The sequence below is a fragment of the Xiphophorus maculatus genome, chromosome 23 (assembly GCF_002775205.1).
Source record: "Xiphophorus maculatus strain JP 163 A chromosome 23, X_maculatus-5.0-male, whole genome shotgun sequence".
In the NCBI taxonomy this organism is placed as follows: domain Eukaryota; kingdom Metazoa; phylum Chordata; class Actinopteri; order Cyprinodontiformes; family Poeciliidae; genus Xiphophorus; species Xiphophorus maculatus.
The window spans coordinates 7,307,285-7,333,317 of record NC_036465.1 but is presented as its reverse complement, the minus strand read 5'-3'; the positions used below and the strand labels follow the sequence as shown (position 1 = coordinate 7,333,317).

Genomic DNA, 26,033 nt, shown 5'->3' with positions numbered 1-26,033 from the left:
TATGTCCATAATTCAGCCATGTGCTCAGCTCATTATCAATCAGCCATCAGAGGAGATGTTGGCGTCTTATTCAGGAGTTGGAACAACAAGCCCTTGTACTTGGGAGCAGCAATGTATGCAAGCATTTTGGGAAAATGCCACAGAAGAAAATCCACAGAAGAACTATGGATTCAACGTATTCAAATGACAGACGCTTTTTGAGCGTCATAAATAGAGCGATGCTGTGAGAGCTCAGGTGGAACCAGCTGCACATTGTGTGAAAAAAAACCCCCATCCTTCTCCTTCTTTTTGTCGTCTTCTTTGTCGGTTTCGACAGTAGTAACATCCAGGTGTTGATCATGTGACTCCTGTGATGTGAAAAAAATGTTTCCATTGCAGTTTTGCAAAACACATTTATTTTGATACGGTTGAAAAAGCATCTCCTCCTAGTGCAAAAACTTTCTATTGAAAAAACTAAGTTTTTTCTAAATTGACATATTTCCATTAAGAAAATTTCACATTTATTTGGTTAATGGAAACACAGGTCACAAGAAGAGCTACTGAAATAAAGACTAAAGAGTAACACTAAAATAAAAATCGAAATCAATACACAACAAACAGAATACAAGAAAAAATGCAGTCTTTGAAATAAAAGTCTACAATAGAAAAAAAATATTTTCCTTCCACTTTGCAACTTTGTGCTTCCTTGTGCTGGCCTGGACACAAGATTCCAATCAAATACATTCTTTGAGGTCGAAATGTGATCAAATGTAAAATACTGCAGGGGTATAAGGACTTCAGCAAGCCAGTAACAAATCTTCCTATTTAAAATTCAATTCAGTACATAAAAATCTGAAAAGCAGATCCAAGAGTCAGCTCCCTCATACTCATTTCTGTTACCAATTAAATGTTGATAAATACCCAGTTAACAACATTCTGTCTCAGCCTGCTTCAGATATTGCAGAAGCCAAAGTTTGGTTGAACTAAACAGTGCATAAGGTAAATGTACTGTCATATTCAACACCATCAGCTGATGATTTGCTTCAGTCTATAATAAAGAGAAATAATTTCTCTTTGGCTTGCCATCTTAGCCCATTAGTGCCTGGTGAGTGGGGATGTGAATGTGGAGGGTCTCTTGGCATGGCTGGACGCACTATATTCCCCTGCTGGGTGCAGGTGAGCACTCAATGCAGTCCTCAGCACCTGCCCTCTTTGTTCCCCTTATTGATGGCTTTACGGCGTGAAGGGGATCCGTCTGGCTGGCTCTCGTAAAGGCAGCAGCGCGAGGCCCAGTGAAAGCCATGCTGCTGCCATGGCATTGTGTGGGGGCTGCCTGGGACCCCACCAGTTCACTTCCTATGAAGAATTGAACAAATATTACAAAGAAAATGCAGATACACAGATTTACACTTTGATATATGGACAGATGCAGGTTAAAAAATGTACATAACAGATAACTGACTTTGAAAAATGTAATGAATGTAGACTTTTAAGATATTTCCCAATAGAAGCAGGTGAGAAGAAGCAGCATTCAGCTTCTATGCACCACAAATCGGGAACAAACTTCCTGATTTATAAGTTTGTTCCCATTGTAAACCAGACAAAACACTGATTTCCTTTAAATCTAGACTAAAAACCCACCTGTTTAGGGTTACCTTAGTACTATAATAAATTAAACACTGACCAACATTTTGATGTGTAATGGTGACACTTGGAAAAATGTAATGCTTGAATTGTTGATTTTTTTGTGTTTTTATGGTGTAAAGCACTTGTTGCAGAAATATGCTATACAAAAACTTAATTAATTGATTGATTGAATGATATTTCAGCTGTAATGCCACAATAAATTACACGTTAAAAACTTTATCATTCATTAAAGCACATTATATAGATCAATTACACAAAGATGGATGCTTCAAAGTCTTTATCTCTGTTATTATGATGATTTTCAACTTACAGGTAATGAAAACAACATTTACAATTAGAATACTATATCATATACAAATGACGAAAGTAATTTTAAAAACAGAAATGTGGGCCATATGAAAAGCATGTTTAATACTTGCTTAAGGTACTTATAATCTGACAAACGAGACTCGTTGAGGCAATTGAGGAAATTAGTATTCTGAAAAATACGTATGATTTTTTTTTTCAAAGTAAAAGCCCTTTTAGTCCCCAATTTATCTAAATAAGGTTATTTATACATCATTAAACTTGGCTAAAATATCACCATTTTGTTGACAGATAATTCAGAAACAACATAAAAATTTAGGTTAAGTAAAACAAAGAAGTAGTGATCTGATGTTTTCATATTTTTAACCACTTCCCCCAACTATATTTAAAATATCCTTGATTGTTTGTTTTAGTCATAACGATCTCTTGTCTTTAGCCAGCAGTATGCTAAATCTTTTGAATATAACTTGTAGCTTGACTAATTATGCTAAATTTGTAATTTACACAGATTTAGCGTCTGATATCTCTTTAATGGGTTTATTTACATTCTCAGTTCTTTCTAGACTGAAGAATGTGATAAAAAAAATACTTTTCTTAAGGTGTGTGTAACGTGGCATAACTTGCACGTTATCTAGACTCTGATTGGTTGGCCTGCACTCCATGACTGCTCTTCCCCCCTGAACTTGTCAGCCAAGAAAGTTAACAGGAAGCCTGATCAACTTGTTGAGATTTGGCTTCTGTAGTAATGTTTCTGTTTGCATTACATACTATCCAATGTTTGTCTAAGTTGGTTTAAAGTTCCTGCATAGCTTCTTATTTTGTTTTTTCTCCATATTTCTTGGTTAAAAATACAAAGTAAACTGTCCAATAGCTGATCTGAGAACTTGTGTGATATGATCTATGGTCCTGGTGTTGTTCAGGACTCTAACAGCTCAATTTTGGACCAGTGAGGAAATTGCTACAATAATTCAACCTACTGAAAATAAAAGCATGCACCAGTTTCTCTGCACCTAAAGACTTTGGTACACAGAACCTGTCTCCTTCTGGATTAGCATGATGACTTGATATTTAATTTCTGCTCAGAATTATAGCAAACATAGACAGATGCATGTCTAACATTCAGGCACTTGAAAATTATACTCAAGCACAAATATTGTCCTGATATTTTTCCTGACTTGTTTTGATTTTATTTTCAGTGATTACACACAAAAGACAGGCATAAGTTCAAGCACTAGAGCATTTTAAAAAGTCAATTTCGGTTTATGTTTTGTGCAGAGAAAAAAAAGAAGAGAATCATTAAAGTGGCTCTTAAAAGTAACCACTGCTGTGTATTCATTGAGACAAATGAGACTGATAAATCATTTAAAAACTGTACAGTGAAATTTATCCTTCATTTTATGCATCTGTAGCAGCTACAGATACTGTAAAGTCAGCAGCAGCCCTGCTGAATTTCTGTGTCTAGTAATTATGTTTATTTTATACAGTATGATGATCAACTGGACTCAGTAGGGTAGGTGGTTAAAGGTTCTGACTAGTCTATGTTTGAGATTTATTAACATTTACTAGTTTTACTACTGGAGGAGTAATTGTGGGAACAGGCCTAGTCATGGAGTCGCCTGCTGCTGCATGTTTCCAAGACTCAATCCATACCAGGAGATGATGGTGGATCGACTCAAATTAGGATCTTTTAAAGACTGATTGTTGAAATATGTTTCAGTAGTTAATAAATATTTTTGACAACTCTTCCTACTTTTTCTTGTGTTGAGTTATCTTAGAAAAATATGTTGAAAATGTTTCCGTTTTTGGACTTATCTCCTGTTACAACATAGGCCAGTGAAGACATGATAGTCAGGCTTGGTCCATCGGATTGATCAATCAAAGAACATTTCAACCATGTAGACAACAGACAACAGAAGACGTCTTTCTTTGGACGTCTTCTCTTATTACCTTTCAACCCCAAGCTCAGTACATCGAACAACAACAAAGAATTTTATTTCATTTTGGAAACCATATCACAACAAACATCAATTACAGAAGAATTCCTTTTTATCTTTGGCCAAAACACATACAGCACCATATTTGGCATTCCCCAACATATAAATCTTACGTTCAACACAGGTTTTTTGCACATTTTCCATATCTGGTCTTCAACTTGTGGCCTCAAGCATCTTTAAATCATGCTAGAATACGTGCCTTTCCTTGTTTGAGTGCCAGTGTAAGACTACTGCTAAGTAGACCAAAGGTCTCTGTGCTATCAGAAATTATATCTTTTTAACCCCAAATTATCATGCTGCTTATCCTGGAGACACAGGACAATCAACGTTAAGCACAAACGCATACCTAAGATTAATGGTACAGTAACGAATTAGCATAACAGTCATGTTTGGACTGTGGGAGGAAGCTGGAGTACCAGGTGAGAACCCACAGATACACAGAGAGAACATGCAAACTCCAATCAGAAAGCCTCCAGAACTGGATTCAAATAGCTTTTTGCTACAACGCAATAATGCTACCAACTGTGGCAGTCTCCCAAATTAAAATTTGCCTGGAATATTTTTCACCCAACAGTGTGTAGAGATCAAGTAAATGGTTTTCAAAGCCTAGACCTAACTAGACAAATTAGGTGAATAAAATAAAGCAGTGATAACAGTTTGGAAAGAAAACTCTAATTACTATTTCTTTTGCGGCCCGCTCTTTAAATTTTCTTGCTGGAACATTTGTGTGTGATTACTTTGAGCCCTGAATTACTCAGCAGTTTTTCTTTTTTGCAAATGCTCAAAATCCAGTTGAAAAATTCATAAAAACACTTTATGATAACATATAACCAATTATGATTAGGTCACAGTTTTGCATTAAAGCCTTTACAAATACTGAGCACCAAATACGATAAAGTGGGTCAATGCATAGTGGAGGTCAATGATCGCACTGAAATAAGCCTGACATTAATGTTTAATTTATATGATTTTCCAGGATATGAAATCTTACTGATAAGCTAAAGCAAATTAAGTGGCTGAAAGGAGGGTCATGAGCAGCTTGGTATTTAAGATCCAGCCTTTGAGTGGGAGCATCTTAGAAACCAATTACCAGACAAGAAATAGATCATTATTTTTTCTTAGAGGGTTGTGGGGTGTGTGGGGTGGGGGCAAAGGTGGTTGCTAAAAGGAAAGGAGGGCTTTCTAGATTGAGGAGAGAAACCACAATAAAGACATAATCATCTACCCTCAACTTTTCCTATCCAACTTTCAGATTTTAATTTGCCGTCTGTGAAGTGGTACCTAATTTACTTTCGCCTCATCCCTTCAATGCACCATTGTTGCCGGCGCTGAGATTCAGAGCTTCCTCTCTTAGCTCACCTCGGCGTGAAATTGGTTTAATGAAGCTGAAAGGTATGGAGCTCTCACAACACTGTGGATTCCTGTGACACTGCTTGATCCACCCACCCCTCCTCTCCATGCCAGCCCCAGCTTCAACGCGGCTCTCCGCGCACTCGCTCATATTATGCTGCGATTCATAACGCAGCCACAAAAGATCCCTATCTTGCGCATTACATCAGAGCATATTTCTGTCCCTCCGAGACTCCAGAAACTCGGGCAAATACTGATACGGAAAAAAACAGTGGCTTATGTGGCGTGTTTCAGGCACTTCTTGCATTCGAAATGAATCTTTCATGTGGAATAGTTTGTGTGTGTGTGTTAAAGTGAAAGAGAAAGAATAACTGAAATAAGACGCCAACAAATCAGAGAAACCAGAGATATTCGGCAGAATATAATCAGAGAGTAACCTCACCTGTTTTTCCCACCTCTTCCAATCTGACCCTGTGAAAGGTGCTCTCATGTTACCTGTCATCCTGGGTGTGTCTTATAATGGGAATGGGAAGGAAGTCCTGTGGGATTATGGTGTGTGTTAGTTACATTAATATGATCCCCTCAACTCATCTCGCTTACTTCTACTCGCCCTCCTTTAGGACAATCGAATGGAAATGCATCCGTAACCGAATATTCCAGCTTCTACCACTTCTTTCTGAACTGAGACCCAGTTTGGAGCTGATTTCTACCCAAAAAATGCATAAAGGGGCGGGGGGAGAACTTCAAGTGAACTTCAATGTAAGAGAAGGGGAAGCTCTCCAGTTACAAATGTGAGTTTTCACATTTTGTCATGGTACAATCACAAACAGACCAACACAAAGTAGAACATAATTATGAAGTGGTAGGAAAAAGATTCATCTCTCAGGTCTGGTCTTTGTAAGAGACAAAAAGAAAGGGAGACATTTTGTTTGCAGTCTGATGCAAATCACATGGAGGAGAAAAAACAAAGTGCAAGAAAGTTACCTGGTCAGAAGAGACAGAACTCTAACTACGTGCATCATTCCCACAGTGAAACATGGTGGTGGCAGCATCATACAGCAAGGAAAGGAAAGTGGATCAGAATTAGTTGGAGCTAAATTTAGCTCAATTCTGGAAAATTACAGGCGACAAAAGTGAAACTATAGAGCAGAGTTTTACATCAGAACAACAGCCTGAAACAAACAGCAGGCGCTGTAATGTTAAGTAAAATTAATTCATATGGTCCAGTCAAAGTTCAGGCCTAAATCCAGTAAAGAATCTGTAGCAAGATCTTACAGCTCATCAACTAATATGACTGATCTTTATCAAATTCATATTTCACAAAGACAAAATAGCAAAAATGTCTCTGGATGTGTAAAACTGGTTTGGACCAAAAAGATGTGAAACTGTAATTTAAGAAAAAACATGATTCTCCCATTTTATTGCTTCACAGGTATTGAAATCAAACACAAACCACACTTATTAATGCTTGGAAAAATATTTGCAAAATACTTTTACTTATTCTTCCACTTTACAATTATCTCCCCCATTGTGTGGATCTGGCGCATAAAATTTCAATAAATTGATAAGGTAACAATGAGAAAGCATTCAGGGAGTATGGATACTTTAAGAAGGTACAGTATTTTCTTGCAGAACAGGTTCAGCAGTTTTTAATTCTGTCCTGCAACAATAAACTACACTGGCTTTGAAATATTTTTAGAGGTTCTAATCATCTCCAGGTTATCAAAGAGGAAATGAGTAAAATACCTTCCCAATATGATTCCTCCAGAATTTAGTACAAAAATATCCTAAGCATGATAAAAAAGGAATTTCATTCATTTCTTCAGCAGAAGACTGAAACCTGGGAATATATGTCCTCAATTTTAGTTTACGTCATTCATTTTGAGTGCAAATTGCACTGAAAGTAGGTTGGGATGATGAAATGCTCACTTTTTAATAAATAACTGAACAGTTCATTTTATTTATTCAAAAAACCAATTGAGACTGACTGTTTTACACATGTCTAAATCTACTTACAAACCAATTTAACATCTCATTTAATTGCATAACAATCTTAATATCTGAGATTATGCGAAACAAAGAGATCACCTAAATTGATTGCACAATGCAGAGCAACACTTTTATATGCAGCATTATACAAGGAGATGAAAGGAAAGAAAGAGGATGAGCAGATTTGAAGACTTTAAGGAACGGAGGACAGGGACAGGTCTGCCGCACAAAGGTCCCTTTACACTGTAATGACACGGCCATTAGGCTGAACTTTGGCCGGTGTATGTCAAAAAGAATGAGCACTTTCGCGTCTGTGGCACTCAGGCCAGCAGCACGCACTGCTCTGCTGTTTGTCTTTCAAATGCCATTGTGGGTGAGGCCTCTAGTGTACGCACAATGTGCCTGTTACAACTTTCCATTCACTGTGGGATTCTGAAACCCACAAAGAAACGCCAAATTATCATCCCGTGATTTTGTGCAATTTTGAATGAGCAACCGTCATCTAGTCAGAGTTGGCAAATGATTTCTTCTGGACTCGCTCTTGTTTCCTGTGATTTCAGTGCCGGAAAGGCCCATTTAGAAACAACATGAAGGTGGTTATGCATAACAGCAGCCAAGTGAGAGATCTCTGCTCAGCTGTTGTGCTTTTTTTCTTTGTTCTGAAGTAAAATATCTGAGCTGCAGGGGATTCAGATGAGAAAATGACAGCCACAGGGGTGCTATCTTTTACAGGTAATTACTCAATTATATGTAAACACTGTTGCAGGAGAAACAGTACAGTGGAGTGGGTCACTCACACTGCTGAATGATCCACAAGAATCTGGAATCTCAAAGAAAAGAGGCATTTGAAAATGGAAAAACTAAGATAAATAGAAAATTAAATAATGCACATCCTGCTATTTTTGAAAATGAAAATATAAATTAATATTATTAAATCAAATCCGATCCCCTAACCTCACTATTTTTATGACAACTGAACACAGCCTCTTTAATCCACTCACATTAACAGTGACAGTACTGCTGTGCAACCACTAGTGGGCGCTATCAAACAGAAAGGGACCCAAGGATTCCCCTGCAGGCTCCAATCTGATGGGGGGAAAAAAGTCTTGTTTGAACAGTGTTGGGAGCCAACAGTGATTTTATAGGTTTGTTTAAAGACACAGGTTAAGCCTTTGGACAGCCAGGTAGTTAAACAGATGACTGTAAAGAGGCTGGGTGTTAGGTTACATTGATGCAGGCTAAAAGGATGAGTCTGTAAACATTTAGGCAGGCCTGACAGAGCAGATGAGATATAACACGTGTCCCGAAATACTGAGCTGTCACCCAACTGACTCAGGGAAGAAGAGGAGATAGATTAGAGGTTTTTAACCCCTCTGGTTTGAATTCTTTCTATTTTAGGTTTCTGTCTCCTTCTGCTGCCTCCTACCTGTAGCATGAAACCACACACTTAAACTCACACATAATCAGGGATGGAAGCTACATATGGTGAAGCACGCTTGTGGTCAGCGGCTCTCCCTGTGGTCCTGCTCTGACCACAGTTACACACACACTGAGTAAAACCCTTCTTCCCCACCGGAGCAGCCCCGCAGGTCTTCCAACCATCGCCTGAGACAGCCTGCCATGAGGAATTAGAGGGAAGGAAGGAGGTTTCCTGAAGATTTACAGGCTTTAAGTTCTCGATACCGTCACCCTGAAAGAGCGGCAGGCCCTGCGGCTATTAGTAACAACAGCAGCTGCCTCCAACCGAGATAAAAACACAACGCCTCCCAACTGATGGAATACCTTTTAGGGTTTTTCACACCTGATAGTCTGGTAGACGCAATCCGTTTGCAACATTTGTTACAATTTCAGCTGGTGCAGTTTGGTTTCACACTGCACTGTGTCAAACAAACCAAACCCTAACAAAAACCTGTTCCCTCCATCGCCTGTGGTGGTGCTGCTCCAAGAACCACTGAAGGAAACAACATAAAAACCTCTAAAGAAGACATGAGAGCTTCTTGCTTCTTCATGAAATGTAAACAAATATGGAGTAGCATCAGATTTTACTGGTTGTAGGAGTTCGTATTTGAGCCTTTTTTCCCATTAGCAATAGACTCTTGCATTTGTTTTGGTTGTATTTACCAAAAATGCCCTGAGCTGGAGTTTGGTTCCTGCTTTTGGAGCGATCTCCAGTCCACTTGCATCTACATATTTATTTAAACCATACCAGAGTTCACTTCAATCAAAACGAGAGCAAGGTTTTTAGGCGGGCCAGAGTTCACATCAGATTTCGATTGCGCATTCACACCTTCCCAAACTAACCAGACTTTCTGGACAAACAGATAAGAGCTTTAGCTGGGCTGTTGTGGATATGAAGAGCAAAAATCCAACTTACAATCACATGTTTTTTCAGTTTGTCATAGCCTTTCAGTTTCTTCTATTTTTTCCGGCCTACAGTCTTTGTGTAACCTAACATGTCACTTAAAGGGGTGACCTTCTCCGACCTAATATACTTGTGTGCTGTAAAATGAATTTTCGTCTGAACATTGCTGTCTGAATGCTCTTTGCATAGATTAGGTACACACTGCTTGAAAATGACTTGAATGCTTCTTTGCTTTTGTATTCAGAAATTTCAAGTTTCAAACTGGAAAAAACAATTGAAGACCAACTGAAGTTACAACTCCAACATGAGAAGTTAAAGACTCTCATGCAACTTGGAGTTAGGTAACCAATGTGGCTTTTGTGCGCATTAAGACACAAATATTCGCTTATAATGCTATGTATAACACTAAAGCAGTGGTCCACTATGTTCTTTAGCTGTCTGAGTTCATAGTGTGGAGAAATACCTTGCAATTGGCTGGTATCACTAACAGTAGGACATCTGGTCACTTTGAACAAGAGTCAGAAAATCTTGTTGTCTTTATGTTAATAATACAATTGCCCTCCACAAATTAACTGTAAAGAGCCACACTTTCGGGTTCAAGGTGTAACCACTCCTGAACCCGGTCTGACCTGAAGAATCGAGAACTCTCTTAAACACAACCTGTCTGACAACTTGAAGTAGTTGTCACAGGAGAGTTTCGAGGATAAAATACAAAGGCCCATTTCATATTTGCCGACAAACATCTTGAAGATCTCTTGAGAAAGACTTTTGGGGAAATATTCTGTGCACTAATTACAGGGTCTGAACCCTGTTACTTTGAAGTTAACGCAGTATTTCCGAAAGCTACACACCACAGTGAAACATGGTGGTTGTTGTGTGATGGTCTGGGGTTAAGTTGCTTCTTTGGTACCTGGATGGCTTGTAAGTACTAAAGAAATCAATAGAGTTAGACCGTTAGTTTGTGACGTGGATCTCAATCGTTCTTGGGTTATTCAACAAGACAACAATCTGAGACCCACCAACAAGTCGACCTCTAAGTGGTTAAAAAAAATAAAAACACAGCATTTGAAGAGGCCTATTCAAAGCCAAGATATAAATCTGATGGAAATGCTAAGATATGATTTTACAAAATTTCGGTCAAAAGCCCTTCACAGTAAATAAAAATAGTTATTGTCAGTCTTTGGAAAACACTTGAAGACAGTTGTTGCTGCCAAGAGTAGAAAGGCTAATTATTAGCTTCAGGGGGCAGTTCATCTGGTTGGGATAAATTCATCATTTTAAAAAGGTTTTAGTATTTACTCAAGTAATCTTTGAACATGTAAGTGTGACAAAAAAAAGTCAAAACAGGAAAAATCTGTGAGGGGCCAATACTCAATTTGCAAGACTGTGCACTGTTGGTATTGATCATAATATTGTGATACCTGGCAGGAGAATTGAGTAGCAGATTATATCTTTACCTGTTAGAAAGTGGCAAATTGGCAGTTCGTTACTAAGCAGTCCTCAAAGTTGATGGAAGGGAAAATCGGTTAAAGATATTTGTTTTACCCTCTTTGTGGATTTTTCTGTGTAACATAACTCCAAATTGTTCTTGGAAAATCTGCCTATTTGTGGATTTTTTTTCTAAAATATTTGAAAGAAAATGCAGCTTGGGAAGCTGAAATGCCTATGAGCAATGGTACTTGACAAGCTTCATGACATTTGCATGATTGGCTGCACCCTCCAGTGCAGAGGTAATACAAGCTTGTGCATTTTCCACAGTGTATTGAAGTATATTTGGGGTTTGAACTATTAAAACAGGCAGTTAGAAGCATTTTTATTGGAGTCTTAGGTGTTCGTGGATCTCAACTATTTGTTGGCAACTGTGGTCCCTTACCCCCGCGAATACCTGGAATCCACCGTACCCTATAAAAGTGAAAGAAATGGTAGGGAACTGTTGACAGGGTCACTGGCAGCCAGGGCTCTTTGAAGCAGGTTAGAAGCAAAGGCTGTCCACTGCTCTTGTTTGTTTTCTGAAAGAAGCAAAATGGACATCAGACTATCAGAATTTAATCTCCATAGCAATCATTCAGCTATGCAAAACTCCTGGTTGGACCTTGCTCTGCTTTCTAGGCACAGTTCCTCCTCAGAATTGCAGTTTCCAAACTTCCGAGCGTCCATCTCACAGACCACCTCACCCTCATGTCTACCCTAGTCAGCTCCTTCAGACTAGCCAGCAACAATTAGCAAACACCAAGTAGAACTGTACAGCTGCTGATTATTATATGAGCTACTTTGCAGTCCAACACTGGTAAAAACATTGTTAAAGGGGAGGAGTGATGTTGTGATGACTTCCTGAAGGTGGACTTTCAGAACGAGCAGGAGTTTTTAGAGGCCCAATTTTAAGACGTTCAGTTGCAAAGTCAAATTCCTTCTAAGTCATATTTGCATTTTTTTTCCCGAACAACTGAAGGTCATATTTTTATTTGATTGTGCTATAAAATGGTACTATGTGCTGGAAAATACATAATACTGCCCTTTTAAATGTCTTTAATGTCACTTAGAGAAGCACATGATACCAGAAAGGAGTGTGATGCTTTGGGCAATGTTCCAGCACTGTGTTGTTGCAAACTATCTGCATCCTTTCATAACAACTGATCACTCTGACCTCTTTGAGGAGGAAAATTCACCCTAATACAAGACAAAAATGGTTTGAAGAGCAAAACATTGAGCCTGGTGTCTTGACTTGGCTTTCCTCTGGATATGCTTAACAAATAAGTTTTATCAGTGGTTGCCCATTTAATAGCTAATGGGACTTTAGCAATCTCCTGCCAACATCCCACTTCTAGATATCAAAACTCACTTTTAGGGCTATAAATGCCTAAGGAAGTCAGGTGAAGTTTGGGCAGCAAAAATCAGGCCCACAAACTTTTAGGTCATAATGTCATGTCTAATGTATCTGCCATGCTGGTTATTGTTTTATAAACAGCTTCTGCAAACTCTTAAAACCGGAAAATTTTCATGATTAAAAATGACAGAGATGCGAAACTCACACAGGTATGAGCAGGTTTTGGTCAAAATCAATGCATTTACACAATGTTCTATCAGGTAAATTAAAGGGTTAGTGTTTGCAAAACGCAAACAATAACTTACTGCAGTGTGGCACATGGGAAAAAGGAAACAAACAAACATTTCTGCCAAGTACTTAAGTCATAATCTGTGTTGTATAGTATAATGGCTGATTTTTTTGTGTTCTGCATTTTTTTGACAGACCTTGTGTGACAACCTTCTGTGGCCACTCCTCATTCCAGTTAGCTTCTCCCCGGATCAGCCAGGTAAATAGTAGGTGGCTTAATCTCCCTGTCAGCCTTCATTTGCTTCCACTTTCTCCCACTGTCTTTCACTTTTTTTTAATATAAAGACTCAAAACGATGAAAGTAGGTAATATGACACAGCCATGAGTATTTTTGTGTGACGTTTGGACTGCTTTTAGCTGCACTGTGCCTTGATAAAAGGCGTCATGGTCGGCCAAACACATGCACACAACCTGACTCATGCACATGTCATGAAAATAACCACAGGATTAAATTCTCCACTGAATTACATGGCAACTGACAGCTCAAAATCGTCAACACTTAACCGTTGCTGGTCTGACTTTATTGCTGAATGTTATTTTAAGGATTTAAGAACTAGTTTTTTGACATTTGGAGTTTTGATTTAAGAAAAAATAAACATCTGGATGTGAGCTAACATCTGCTTCTATGAGACTCATTCACAGCAGAATGAAGCTGCATAAAAAGACCGTCGGATACAAAAAAGCCAAATGCATCATTTTTACATATCTATCAGAGGGGCCCCATGTTCAGTAGATGGGCTTACACCCTGAGCAGGTATGTGCTAGGCAATTACAAGACTAGCTCAGAGCGTGCAATTATCAGTCGGTGCTGTAGCATTAAGTGCGGGGGCAGCGGTGAAAACAACTTTAAAGAGAGGCGGCGAGTTTCAGGTGTCGAGATTTACCTCACCTGACAAATTTTTCTCCCTTATAATCTAGCCAAAGGTCCTCAGCAATGAGGGAAGACCCATTGCGTGGCCTGGGCTGCAGTGGGTGTGACCCAGCATGGGAGAATGTGTGTAGGTGTGTTTACCGTTTTAAAAATAGGGCATGCCTGACAGACAACCGACAAATCAAAAGTGTATGTTTATGTTGTCTCTCGAGAGGGACCGTGTGAATGTTGCTCTGATCGTGACTGAGTCTGCACATGTGGTATGAAGCCGCGCGACAGCGTCGTCATCAGAGATAGACAGGGCGCAGAACTGATAAGCTCGTCAAAGATTGATTGCATGTATCTGAGGAGGTGTAAGTGAGTTCAGTGCTTTTCCGGTGTGAAAAAACACCAATAAGAGATTCACGTTCACCCCAACTGGTATATATGGTAGTGTGTGTGAGTGTTTGCATATATGCGTGTGTGTACAGCCATGTCTGCAGGGTGAGGTGGAGGCCAAGGCTTTGGCAGCAGGTCTGGCACGTATTTCAGGCCCAAACCTGCATGGAAGAGAGGGGAAAAACTAAAGAGGCAGAAAGTAAATAGGTGTGAGACTATCTGCCTTCATGTGACGAGCTTCACTTATTCCTCACCATCATTTTAAGCTCCTCACACTGTTGAAGCAGCTTAACACTGTCTCTGGATTTATTTTACAGTCATTACAGGAGCAAATCAGCAACGAACAAAACATGTTTTAACTTCATGCAATCAGGATACACAAACTTTAATCTCCAGTTAAATCTTTGCACACCTTAATTTGTTGTTTGTATCTTGCTGGGTGGTCACTGTTTCCACTTGTTACACTTATATTATGTTCTCTCCCTCTTGTTTTGAGTTAAGATTTATATCTGTACATCTCCTCCACCACCTTGCAGGCAGCAGGCATGTGGGGCATACTTGTTTTTGCTTCACCATGTCAGCCAGGCGCATCGTGGCTGATGAATTCATTGTATTTCAGTAGTCACGCATTCCAGGAATGCGTTTAAAGTCTATTTGCGGTGCTCATATAGTTTGTCTCTCCTGCAGCTGTCCACACAGTTTGGCTTTTTTATTTTGATTTTGGCTTCCTGAGGTTTAGTTGGTTTGGGTCACTTTATTAAACATCATTGGAATAGGAAGTACTTAGATCCTTTATTTAAGCAAAGGAAAGTTGCCTTTCTGTTGCAATTAAGATAGAGCCAAAAAACTGTTTGTGTGAAATTAAGCAGAAGTCCTCAGTGCATAAAATTATATCCTGTGGCTTTAATATGACAACATATTGCTTATGCATTACAATGCTTTTGTATTTGCACTATTGTTGTTGGGTGTTGACTGTAGCTAAACGTTGCTGTCAAACCTTTTTTTCTCATTTATTCTTTCATTAGTCCCTAAAATCCTAAAAATCAGGAAACCTCTGTCAAAATATTTTGAAACAAATTAATTGCTGATTGAAAAGTTTACATACTCTCATCATGAGCATAAACATAGTAATAGTTCAGCAAATTAGTTCAAGGAGTAAAATCATACAGATTTAACATAAATAAGGTGCTATATTTCAAGTGTTTATTTCCGTAACTTTTAATGATTAAGGTTTACAGTTGATCAAAACCCAAAATGCCTCTCAAGAACAGTGATATTATTGTCTTTAAAGCAGCTACTGATACTTTTGAATGCATGAGCAGGTATCAGCTGGAAACTGAAATGAGCATCTCAATAAGGCTTATCATTCTAAAATAGAGCTGAATTAGAGTTGATTTTGATTAGAAGCAAATGGAATACTGATCACCATATTTCATCAACATTAAATATGTTGAACAAATTAAAATTGTGTTGTTTTTACATGTTTGGCTAAGCTTTAGAAGCTGCAGCACTGGCAGTTCAGTGCATGTATGTTTGTGTTTTAGAAATGAAATGTTTTAAGTCAATTCAGCACTGTTTTCTGTATTGGATCAGTATCGGCTCATACTAAACCTCAGACATCGGTATCGGAAGTGAAAAAAGTGGATCGGTGCATCCCTACTACAAATAAAAGCAAGGCCAAATTCAGGAAACAAATTAAAATACTCTCTACCATATCTAGTTGACAAATATCCAACCAAAAATGATACCAAAAGCTTGCCAATATCTGAAAATTTTGTCTTTGCAACTTGCTGTGGATATTTAGGGAAATGTTCCTAAGGGTGCATGCATATTATTGGGACTATATGTATATTTCTGACCCTGTGTGGTTTCAGGAAACCTTTAAATAAAATTCAAACAATTTCACCCAATTCATGTTGCTTCATGTGGGATCATTACAATCTGAACAAAAAGAACATTTCTAATAATTTACACAGTTTTACATAAGGTAGACAGGTAAACTATTTCAAGAAACTACATTTAAAAAAGAAGCAAAAGCTTAAAGCAACCATTGCTTATAGATAAATGTGATGTAGGAAAACACCAGATTAATTAAGGAACCCGAGAAAAGAATAATAAAGACTGAATAAATGTATTCAGACTGACATGCCACCATCCTCACCAGCTGGATTTGTGGCTCCTCAATTTGGTTTATTTACAACAACAGCCATTATGAGTTGCTTTTTAAATCTAGCTAAGAATCCACTGAGGATACTGGTAGATAAAAGGATTTCCTTTCTAATATCCAGCTAATGCCTACACCTACACGGAAACACTTCTAAAGAGAGGATGTGTCCCCCGAGGCAGAAAGTAAATCACTGTCCATTGTGACCACGGCATAAAAGTGGCATTACGGAGTGTATCAACTCCATAACCTCAAAGGAAATCTCTATTCAGCGGCTATAAAAGAACGCCTTTGCTCTCTATTGCTGTCGGGCCAGTTATGGAAAGAAAGAATGGATTAAGAGAGAAAACAGACAGAAGAAAAGTGGAGAGCACACAGGTGAAGTCCTATGGCAGTGGAGGTTTGCTCAGCTGCCTCGTATTCTTTTCTGCGCCCCACCCTGCAACCAAAGACTGGGATATCTTTCCATTTCACTCTCCCCCACCCTCCCTCGCTTGCTATGTCTTTCTCCCGCTTTCATATTTGCACAGGTGAGAGGACAGCCGTCCAATGAGTGTGGGTGGGAGACCTGAAAGTCAGGTTCTCCTGGCTGCCTGGTGGAAGGAGTTTACCTTCAGACTGGTGCAAAGACGGAGATTTGATCACAGGGGCCCAGCCAGTCTTTTGTCTGGACAGACAGCAAACATACAAACATGAAAAAATAAGCAATTCAGAGCTTATTAGTTGCGAAACACAATGACAGATTAACATATAGCGGGTGAGCTGCATGATGTTAATATAAGATGCAAGAAAAAGAGGCAGGTGGAGTAATACCGGAGTCATAATGGGTGGAGAGGTTTTGCCACTAGGGCCAAAAGTTCAGAGCAAGGGAAGGTAACTCAAGCCACCATGTGCCAGAGTCTCACGTGTTCCCATCCCTGTCCTACCAGCTCGGGTTTCTGGCTCGTCCAGGCCTCTTGGGAGATGAGGTCCCTACACGCAAACACCCTCCTACCCCCTACTACCCCCATCTTGATCGTCAACTTTTTGAGCCCTTTGCCCCGCCTTCCAATACTAAACACACACTATAGGCAAACACATACATAATGCATCAACTCCATGAGTGAATTCAGCAAACACAGGAGTGCAGGTTTAATCCTGAGAAACTCCATGTTGCCTCGCTATCGCAAGCAAACAAGGATTTGCACAAGTCCGACAGGATGAGCCTATTGCGCAAATCAGAGCGGTGCCTTTCTTTTATCATGCTACAGTCTTGGAGGTTTACTCCGGGCCTGTCAAACATAAATAGCTAATGTAATGTAGCCAACGCAGCCAGAGGAACAAGTTGTAAATCATCATAATTATCATTATGCCCTAGTCAAGAGAGTGTTGCTCAGATGCAAGAGGTGGGATTATCTGACATATGTACACCTGAGGGCATTCTCTCCCTTTCTCCCTCCCTTCTCCTCCTCTGCTTGTGAAATTCCACCGAGGGAAATTTATCTGATTCAAATTTTCTCCAGTGAAACCTGAATCATTATTGAATAACAGAAAAAATACAGTTCAAGTTTCATTTCAACAGCCAATATGGTTGAGCTGAAACCACATATTTATTTACAGTGTATAAAAGACATATAAGCCTTTTTCTTCTCAATGTTTGACATTAAATCATAATTTTAAAAATTCTACATATCTATACTTGCTAAATGCTAAGATAATGAGAAAGTGAATTGTTTAAAGAATTTGTGTTACTACTTTTTTAAATTTAGAATCTTACATACAGTAAAATTATAGTGTCCTTGCTTATATATATATATATAAATGGGAGGATACCTGTAGATATCAGGTATGTAGAACCCAAATGTTTCAAGGAAAGCAGAAAAAAGGTGTAAGTGTCTTTTTTATGATTTATAAATATTTTTAGAAGCAGATCTTTTTTTTTTACTCGTGGTTGTTTTTCTTTTTAAAATAATTGCTATTTTTGTGTTACAAGTTCAAGCTTCCCAGCAATCCTCTGAATAAAAAGCATCAAATAAAAGTTACGCAAATGATGCTCCTTTTGTGTTGTTGAATAAACACACCTGTGCTAGCACTGTTTCTGTGAGGGCAATTCGGTTTGACTAACTGTAAATGCTGAACATGCAAAGGCATTATATTTGCATTAAAAAAGGTTTTAAAAGACAAAAAAAAAGGTCTCAGATGTTTGGGGCTTGCATCAAGTGTCTGGAAGTAATCCAAAAGATTAAGCTAAGGAACATCATTATACTCAGAACAAAGAACAAAACAAAACAAAAAAAAACAACTTTTTCATCCACTTTGATGTGTTGCTGTCAGACTAGACATTTAAATTACCAATTTACTAAAGACTTATTCATTCAGTCTGCTACCAAGATATCACTGATTAAATTAGTTAAAGCTTAAGGTTAAAGTTTAGTGTATGCTTGATTTAGTGACAAATTTTTGGGTGTTATGTTTTTGTCATTTAAAGCATTTTGAAGCGCTTTGTTGCTGAAATTTGAGATATAGATACACTTGACCTGACTAGATTAATAGTCAAAAAACAAGATTAGTCTGTGGAAAATAATGCTGTATAAATAGGCTGAAATTAATTGAATTTTAAGAAATGACTGTACTTTTCAAAAAACTGTAGAATTTAAAACTTTTGGTATCTTTCTGCAATTGGAGACTTGTTACAACTTCAATAAAGTCAACTTTATTTTTGTTATGATTCTGATTGCTGAAGGTGCAGAGCCTGAAATAGCCATGATGTCATCAGGATAAGATGACACATGAACAGTGAATATCTTTATAATGACAGGATAAGCATTTTAGTAACCCAGAATTTCCTCATTCTTTGAAAAGTAGTTTGGAGTCACCTGTTTGGCGCCGCAATAAACTTTCAAACAATAACTTTAAATATTTCTTCCATTTAACATAACAACCATGTTGTGTTCGACATAGTTTTTTTTTTTTTTTTTTACAAATTACAACTTGTAAGAACAGAACAGAACAGAACAGAACAGAATAGAATAGAATAGCATAGAATAGAATATTCATTATTGCCCCACAGTGGGGAAATTCTGGTGTAGTATAAGGTATGTAGGTTTACACAAAAATTATATATATATATAAGATTAAGAAAAGAAATATATGTATATATATTATCACCTAGAAATAATGTAAAGTTATCAGAAATATTCAAAGGATGTGCACCCGAGTAGGATTACGTTTTTTTATCTAAGTGTTCACAATATACCTTTATGTTTGTGCATTAAAAGTTCAGCAATAAGCCAAAAACAGACGATTCCATTACAGTAATAGCGCTATATAACTTATGTAGAGTCACTAGATATGTCATGAAACAGTAACAAATTTTAGAGAGTTTTTCCTGATGTGGACTTCTAGGTTATCTCTTCCCTGAATTCTGGTTTTAGTGATAACTGTAGCTAATTTTACAGCATTTACTTTGAGTTTTAAACTCTAAAATATAACTTTCACAGAAGGAGTTATTCTTCTTACTTCACATGCACATAACACTTAAAAAAGACCTCAATGATTTATAATCTCATACAGTTAATGCTGACAGAAAATATGGCTTGCACAGTAGAAGAGTTATACATTATTTATAATTCTGAAAATATTATATCAATTTAAAACACTTGTCACTGTCCCTCCACAAAACAACATCAAAACACTCCTGGTAAATAAAAACATTAGCTCTACCTACTCCAGAGTGGCGTTTTCTGTCATAAGTTTCTACCCTATCTTGTTTTGGTTAAAGTGGTAATAATATGAGAACAAAGTCACAATTTCATAAGAAAAAAGTTGTAATATTATGATTTTAGACTACATTCTCACATGACTTTATTCTCAAATTTTATATTCCTCCATAATTTCAAGGTTGCATGTTTTTTGTTGTTTTTAGTGTGAGATCAGACTACAGCATAAAAAGATAAAACAACTATAAGGCTTTTTACACATCTTCACTAAAGATGCCAATGTCCTAAATGCACACTCTGTCCCTAGGTTATTATTGGACTGGACAAAAAAAACAACAAAAGTATTTAAATAAATTACCTAAAAACACATTTGAAAGCAAATCTTTATCGTCTACACAGAATTGAACTGATAAGTCTCATGCTTTTCTTTCAAATGGAAATGTGTTGAAAAGCTCTCCCATTTATGTTTTTTTTAAAATTTTTGTAATATCTATTATCAGACAATAAAAAACCCGTGTTACAAAAGTTAATATTTGCAGTTCCTATGCTTCTTTGAAAGTAAAAATCATCCACCAAGTCTACTTTTCCTCTGCATTTTTGAGCCTCCCAGGAGCTTTGGATGTGGAGGTGTGAATGCTAACAAGGCCCAATCTGTATGCCACATAAGAAAAAACAATTCATGCTAATCTGCCGCCACAGACAGGAGTCCAGTTAGGCCAATCAGGAGAAGAATCATCTGGAGTGGAGAGGTCTCACAGAAGCCCAGATCAGGACCCTGATTGCAGTGGGGTGAATTACATCTCGAGAACGATGATGGCTGCCTGGGTCAGCGCTGATGGAGAGATTCTAACTGCACCAGCACAGACAGCTTCAACTCACCTGATGCACTGATGTGCATAAATGCATGACTTTAAATCACAAATGGGGGCATATTCAACAGCGTCGGCAAACCTAAAAAAAAGTTGTATTAGTCAAAAATGTCAATCCTTGCCTAGTTTACTTGGTCTTCAAAGCCTGCCCTCAAGGCTGACATTTGACCCTTCCCACAAGTAAATCAAAACAATTCAGCAAGCTACTTCCTATAAACTCAGCACAGATAAAATGGGAAACTGTCTTTGCCCTGCAGCAATGCATGTAAATGTGTCAGGGGAAGGCTGATCTCTGCATGAATGAAGGGAGGTAGAGTGGAGGAGTCTTTACTAAGAGTGATTTATATGTCTATGTGTCACAGAAACAAAAAACTTTACCAATGTGATCATCCTTTATTGTTCTTGTTCCCCACTAGTTGTGTTTAGGGCACATAAAAGAAAAAAATGAATAAAGTGGCATGAAATAATTAATAATAAAATACTCTGATTAGACTTCACATTGTTATTTGAAGGGAATAACACAAGTTATTTTCTCATCGTTTGGTGAAATACGGATCATTTGCACCCTGGTTCAGTGGTTCTAATGGTAAAGATGAACTGGGGATGAACTGACCATCTCCAGCCCGGGTTCTTGGTTTTTATTGAGGATGAACCAAACGTTGGTAATTCTAGAGGTATGAACTGAGCATCAGGATTCTTTATAAAATTAAAAACATTACAGACAACCCTGTGGATCCACTTTATCAGACTGGAATACAACAATAGAGCGTCTTCAGTCAGAGGCTTCTTTATTCCTACTGTGACACTGACTGCTACAGGAGATTCTTCTAGCCCAGCATCACCAGCATCTACCACTAAGCCTGTCACAATAAGCAAATAATCACATTATAAATCATTGGAATAATTTGTCAAATTACATTATAAAAAGTTTACTACACATTTGTCAAAAATATGACTGTTTCATAAGCAGACCTGCACTCTTTATTGGTGAAGATGAAGAAATTGTTTTATGATTGGTCTGTTGGTTTGTAGTTTGTTTTAATGGTTTTAGTGAGATCTAAATAATAACGTAAATATTTATGTAATACTTATGTAATTACCAAGTTGGATTTTCACCAAGTCGCAATCTGTTGAGTCAAATTGAATTATGTCAACCTTTCCAGGGACTGCAGGTGAAAATTTGCATTTTTGCTATAACCTGGTACCATGCACCTCTTCTTTTGAAAAAGTTTAAAATGTTGTGCATTGTGGCTGTATAAATAAATAAGTATTGTAAATCAAGATAAGCTTAATAATTTCCATTCTGATGATTATTGTTTAGAGAGACATCATTATGGTTCATAATCGGTTGTGTGTTTTTAATTCCCATTTCACTTATTGTTTTTGGATGTTGTGTTTTATTTTGGATATTTAAAATATCTTCCACTCAAGTGTTGTGTGTTCGTCACAAAATAAAAGTGAATTAACTTGTATTCATGTGCTATTACCAATATATTAGTTGAAAATGATCTCAAAACAACAATATTATTATTTATCACAATAATTGTGGGGACAATTTATCATCCAGCAAACTTTGTTATTGTGACAGGCTCTAAAATTCTTTGAACTCTTGGATGAAAAAAGTTACAACACAATTTTCCTTTGCGATTAATAAAGTATTTTTGAATTTGATTAAACTGTATTGAATCTCAACCCTAAAGAATGTCAAAAGAACATATGAAGTCTGACCGGTGTAGAAACACTGAAGATAAATCCTTTCATAAAATGGGGGGTGACGAGGTGAGTTTGTGGGATAATTGAAAGAGTCAGGTACACACTTATACGCATTTAAGTTAATCAGACTGCCAGTAAAAGCACTGCAGCAGCAAATCATCAGATTAGATCTGCTTCTACTTGCAGTGGAATTAATAGTTAATTCAAGCTTAGTTTCCCTCATTTTAAGGTGACTGCCCTGTTGCCCCAGGTTGTTTATGGGAGCTGAGAGCCTCACAGTGACGTGCAATAGTACACAGGCGAGACTGCTCCCAGCTTCTGGAAAAGACAGGCGAGTACAAGCACACGCATGTGCCCCCTGTTCTGTCATGCTGACACGCTAAAAACATAGACACAAAGCCACATGGATGGTCCGGGTCATGTAACCGTGAAGAGATCTGTGCAAAACGAATGCTGGACTTCACTGAGGAGAGATTTACTTGTTTAAAGGGAAAAGTTTGCAATGTTTTTCAGGACACATCACACAATCCTGGCAGTGACACATTTCAGGACAACCCTGACTAACGAGCGACTGGAAACCATGACTACGGTTTCCAAATGGATCCTGTTTTGGTTCTTCAGGGCATGACTCATAACACCTAACCCAACACTTAATAGTTTGAAGGTTTCATTGTCGTTGTTTCTCTTTTTTTTTCCACAGTACTGGGAACATAAGGGCTGCTTCCAGTAAGAGTGTGTACTGTACACCCAGGAGCTAATGGAGGCAACGGGGGAGGTGAGGGAAGACTTTTAGGGTGCCTAGAGTTTTGGGGGCAGAGTGGGTCTATTTAGCCCCCAGCAGATTGCCCCCTCTCTTCTTCCACCCCCTCTCTCTCCCATCCTCCCCTCTCCTCCCCCTAGCTTTGTGTGCCTTGAGCCCACTCCTCCCCCTTTTGTCACCCGGGCATTCCGCTTTGGTTAGCACACACAATGGGCGCTCAGTGCTCACCCTCCTGACACTGCATTCTGCCTGTGCACTAGGGAGTGGGCACGGGAGGGAGAGGAAAAGAGGTCCAGGGGGGAAGGTTAAAGGATGACAGCAACTCACCCCATGTGACCAAAATGCCATCAAGTACCAACCACCGCCCCCTGCTCTACGCCTCTTTCAAAGACCGGCGTCCAACTTCACCCATCCGTACAGATGGGCAGTAAAAGTAGAGCCAGTGGGCCTGTTGGCACGACGAAAAACAAAAACCTCGACCTCACCAGCCAGACAAATGAACAGGTGTCTCTTATGGCTGACTGGCAATTCATTGGCTCGCTTTTCCTGCCTGAACAGCTACATGTGTGTTCCCTTCTTTTCGCTGCTGCTGGGCACACATCCTAAGAGGAATTTTAAGACCTGGCTTCAGATCATTTTTGTCTGAGAAATAATCCCCCTTACATCGTCAACGGTAAGAGTGGATCTGGCATACTTACAGAGCGAGGCATTGCTGCTTTGTTTACCAGAGATTAGGTACTCTTCCTAGCCTGCAGCAGTTTGCCCTGGCTTTATAATGACTCCTTTTATTTTGACATGTAATGGAATAAAGTATTTTGCAAACAGATGCATGTGCAAAACCTGATAAAGGGAAGCCTCTACATATCTGAAGTGATTGAAAGAGAAATGCCCAAAGCAAATAAGCTGTAATGCTGTGCGACTGAAGCTGCAGAGCTTGTATGACTTTGCACAGACTTAAAATTTAATTTCAGTATAAGGAAGCAACTAGTTGTGTGTGTGTTTGAGTGTGTGCAGGCGTGTGTGTGTGTGTGTCAGAAGCTTAGAGGCAGGTGGGGGGTTAGTTTGGGTTTCAAAGACCCTGCTTGTTCGCCCATATTTCACACCACGGTGACATCTTAAAGCCTAGACAGGCCTGGTTGCTTCGCCCTCTCTTTCACTTTCTGAGAAATAAAAGGGGGGAATTGGGATGTGAGGGAGGGGGCACTGAAATATATGCAAATGGTTCCCCAGAGGGGATACGAATTTTATGGGTTTAGAATGTAGTTCAGCCAACCTGAATAATCAAATGTGGGAACAAAAAAACAAGCCCCCATCATCCCACCATCACAGCTCCATATACCTCCAGATTAAACACATACCACCTCCCTGCAACTTTAAGGCCTCATCTCCGTTCCCTCCTGCCAGGCCTTCACATAAGAAGAGCACAGCGCATCCAAACTCTTATTAGGATCTCCTCACGGGGCAAGGCTCAGGGAGGAAAAAATTACAAGGGGTTGGGGGTGAGGACGAAGAGTAAGAAGAAGAGGAGGAGGAAGAGGGGAGTGAGGAAACGAGAAGAGGGGCTAGTGTACCTGATCAGGCAGAACTGCCGGCTTCTGATTACGACACCATTTTCTCAGCGGGCTTCTCAGCCTCATCCTGCTTCTGTGAATATGGAGCGCAGGGCCAGCCAATCCCCACAGCGCTCGCTCTCGTCTAATGGCAGAATTAAGACCGTTTAGAGTGATTTCCTCTGCCTTCATGGCCGCTCCCTGAAAGAGCTGAATCTTTTTTCCCTTTGCGAACATTTACAATGTGGGGGGTCTGGCATGCAACTGGTGAGAGAAAAGTTCTACATGACTGAACATAACATTACAACAGGTGGGGAAATGGAAAGAAACTCTGCAGAACATTTTAACTATATCGATACATCCTTAAAAAACAACTACTTATCTTTGCTTCATTTTATTTTTTTTTTGTTTTCTAGCAGACTTAGCGGATTTTATAACTAGCACCATATAGAGCACTTTGCAAATTGTTTGCAACTCTTGAACCTTTTCATATTTTGTCATGCTAGAATCTCCAACCTCGATGTGACACATAATTGAGAAGGGGAAAGAAAAAGACAGTGTTGCTTTTTTATGTGTAAGGATAAAAAATGTAAATTGTGGCATATATTTGCATTTAGCCCGTCTGAGTCAATACTTTTGCACAACCACCTTCGCTGCAGTTAGATGTGCAGGGCTTTTGAGGTACGTCTAACAGCTTTGCACATCTAGAAAGGGAACAATTCTGCCAATTATTCTACAAAATAGCTCAAGCTTAGTCAGAGAGAAGTCTTTGGATTATGTTGTCAACAAATTTGCAAAGTTGTAATGGATGCACTAAGGCAGATGTATAACTAAATATGAGAAATAGTATAAATAATCCATAAGAGGAGTCTGAATGTTCATGGAATATATAGTAGCAACACTGTTTGGAATATGGAGAATCAAAAATTTTGCCATCCTTGACTGCAAAATGACTCAAGATGAGTCAGATTGGAGAAAATAATTACACACCCAAAACCTTTGATTTGGCTCTGGCTGCATGTTTACAGTCGTTGTCCTGCTGGATACAGAAGCTCTGCCCCAGTTTCAACTCTTTGAAAACATCTACCAGGTTTTCTTCCTTGACTTTAGCTCCTTCCATCATTTTTATCAATTCTGACCAACAAAAGTCAAATTTAAGAAAAGCAATAATTAAGTTCTTCATTCAACAGATTCCTCCTGCTGACATGTGGTTTGCAGTTGTGCCAAACTGTTTCCTTGTTTGGATGATGAACTGAACTGCACTCTTGGAAATCTTCCGAGTTTGGAAGAT

The 26,033-nt window shown here is 38.7% G+C and overlaps 1 long non-coding RNA gene across 2 annotated transcripts in view; it reads right to left on the bottom strand.

Moving 5' to 3' along the window:
- Positions 1 to 414: 414 nt before the first annotated feature.
- Positions 415 to 26,033, bottom strand: part of LOC111607171 — a 54,254-nt gene continuing 28,635 nt past the window's right edge. For both annotated transcript variants that reach the window (XR_002752317.1, XR_002752318.1), the window contains exons 4-5: positions 11,501 to 11,636; positions 415 to 1,335 (exon numbers count right to left, since the gene is read on the bottom strand). This is a non-coding gene — a long non-coding RNA (uncharacterized LOC111607171). The remainder of the gene's footprint in view (positions 1,336 to 11,500; positions 11,637 to 26,033) is intronic.